The sequence below is a fragment of the Lathyrus oleraceus genome, chromosome 1, assembly GCF_024323335.1.
Source record: "Lathyrus oleraceus cultivar Zhongwan6 chromosome 1, CAAS_Psat_ZW6_1.0, whole genome shotgun sequence".
NCBI classification, from domain to species: Eukaryota; Viridiplantae; Streptophyta; class Magnoliopsida; order Fabales; family Fabaceae; genus Lathyrus; species Lathyrus oleraceus.
Window position 1 is genome coordinate 358,321,750 of NC_066579.1, and position 2,701 is coordinate 358,324,450.

Below are 2,701 nucleotides of genomic sequence, written 5' to 3' on the forward strand. Positions count from 1 at the left end.
GTAATGGTGTTAAAACCAAGAAGATAAAGAGCCACAAGGGCTGGTTGCAGACTTGATAGTGAATTGACATTGAATTGCACTAAAGTCTATGAATAGAAACGAATACTCTGAGCAGCTAAGGTCTACATCTTATGCATAGAGGTACTCTAGACAAGGGTGAGGAATATCCCCTATCATCATTTTATATTGCTTAAGGCTTATGGCATGCAAGCCTAGTCAATGATTGACAAGTGGTTGAAGTAGGTTCCCAAAGGTGCTTGTGGGGGTGGGTCATATGATTGACTGCTGAGGAAAATAATTAAAAGTCTTTAAAGAACTAAATATCACATAGCTTGATTTTTATTCAACTATGGAAACTTCTGTAATAACTTTCAATTCTTCAAACAAAATTTCACCATTAAGATCAAGAGAATCATCATGTTTTAAACAAGTTTCAAGATGTTTACAACATGCTTTCAAGTCCCTATCAGATAATGATCTAAGCCTTTTAATTCTAAACAAGAATCCAAAAGTACTTTCATATGTGCTATACTGCTTAAATCTTCTATCAACTGAGCCAATTGTTTGATCTACAATATATAAGAAATAGTGATTTCGAAAAGACTCTCTAGCAGACTCAAGATTCAGTTGTGTGGGTTGAGATGGATTTTCATCATAGTGTTGTTTTCTACGAATTTGACGTTTTTGAATAAACACATATTCAATCTCCATTTCATTCCCAATCTTTTCAGCACTAGCCTTAGCATTTACAAATCCATATTCTCTATATTTTTTCAAATACTTGATCAAACCTTTTACTAGTTCTATAGCCACATCAATACGCATGTCTTTTGTTTTGCAAACTTTTTCTAATCTCATTAACAGAAGTTAACAATTCAAACCAAATAATAATAATAGCTACTAAAAATTCAAAGTTTCCAATTTCATGAGTTGCTAAAGATTCGACTTCACTCTTAATTTTGGGATCATTATCTTGTCCAGCTAGTTGAAGTAGTGCTTCTCTTACATCTGAAGTTTGAGATTAAATTGCATATACACCATTCACATGACTTTCTCAACGTGTTTGTGACAATGGTTTAATAGTTAAACCTTTCACATTGTCTCTAAGAATTTTCTAACATTTTGTCGAATGAGAAAATACAGTATAAATACGTTGTAACACTCCAAAAAAAAATCTTTAGCTTTAGTACAAGAATTTGCAATATCATAAAGTATCAAGTTAAGGCTATGACAACCACATGATGTGTATAATGCTTTAGGGTTAACATATAATAATTTTCTTTGTACACCTTGATGTTTACCTTTTTAATGTTTGATTCATTATCATATCTTTGTCCCCTCATATTATTAATATCTAAACCAAGAGTTTCTAATACATTTTGTAATTCCTCAAACAATCCTTGACCCGTTGTGTCATAGACTTTCAAATTTTCTACAAAAAAATCTTTAATTTTTATTGGACTTGTAGAAATATCCACACAATGTATGATGAGAGTCATTTGTTCTTATGGCTTACATTAGGAGTACAATCAAGAATCATAGAAAAATATTTTGTTTCTTTGATTTTTCCGACTATTGTACTTTTGACTTCACTACCTAACATGTTAATCAATTCATTTTGAATCTTATGATTAAGATAATGATAATGAATTTCATTATTTTTAATACGTTCAAAATATTTTTGTATGACAGGATCCCATTCAACAATCATTTCAACAAGAGAAAGAAAGTTTCCATTGTTTTCCATATTAATCCTCTCATTTTTTCCACGAAATGCTAAATTTTGTTAAGCTAGATATCTAGTAGCAAAAACTATCCTAAGTAAGACATCCTTCCAATGCCTTTTTTCATTTCTTATAAGCTCTAGAAGATGTTTATCAATTGATATTTTTTTAAATCTAATTTGTAAGTCAATCCATTTACTCGTGAAAGACATGTGTGCACCTCTTGATTCATGTTCTTTAAGTCTTTCATAAATATATTTCCAATCATTAAAATCTACATTTGCTAAATGATTCATTCTATAACTTGTAGCAAATAACTTACAGCAAAAACAAAAAACTCTATTCAATTCTTTTGAATAAACAAGTCAATTCCTATCTTGCTCTTCTCCATTAGAATAATAACGGATATAACATGATGATGAGAAATGCCTACCAGAAGTATCTTTAGGACTATTCATAATTGACACATCTTTCTTAGGATTATTTCTTAGTAATTCATCTTTTAAGTCACTCCTAAGGTTATTCCATGTTCTTGGATCCTAAATGTTCAATATGATAGACTCGTTAGGCTGTTCATCAACAAAAACAGGGATATATTCATTTTCATTATTATAACCTTCAAAATATTTAGCTTCATCATCATCTTCATTTTCATTGTTTTCAACCAAAATATTTTGCTCTTCAAAAATCCTATTTAGTTGTACATTCTCTAAACTCTTAGCTTCAAGGTTCAAATTACCTAGATTTGCATCATTTGAAATAACACAATTATGAATAACACCCCTTTGAGATTTATTATCAATTTCAATTAGTTTCTTTCTTTTTCGTTTTAGATTATAAGACAATTATTTTTTAGACTATATATATATATATATATATATATATATATATATATATATATATATATATATATATATATATATATATATATATATATATATATATATATATATATATATATATATATATATATATAT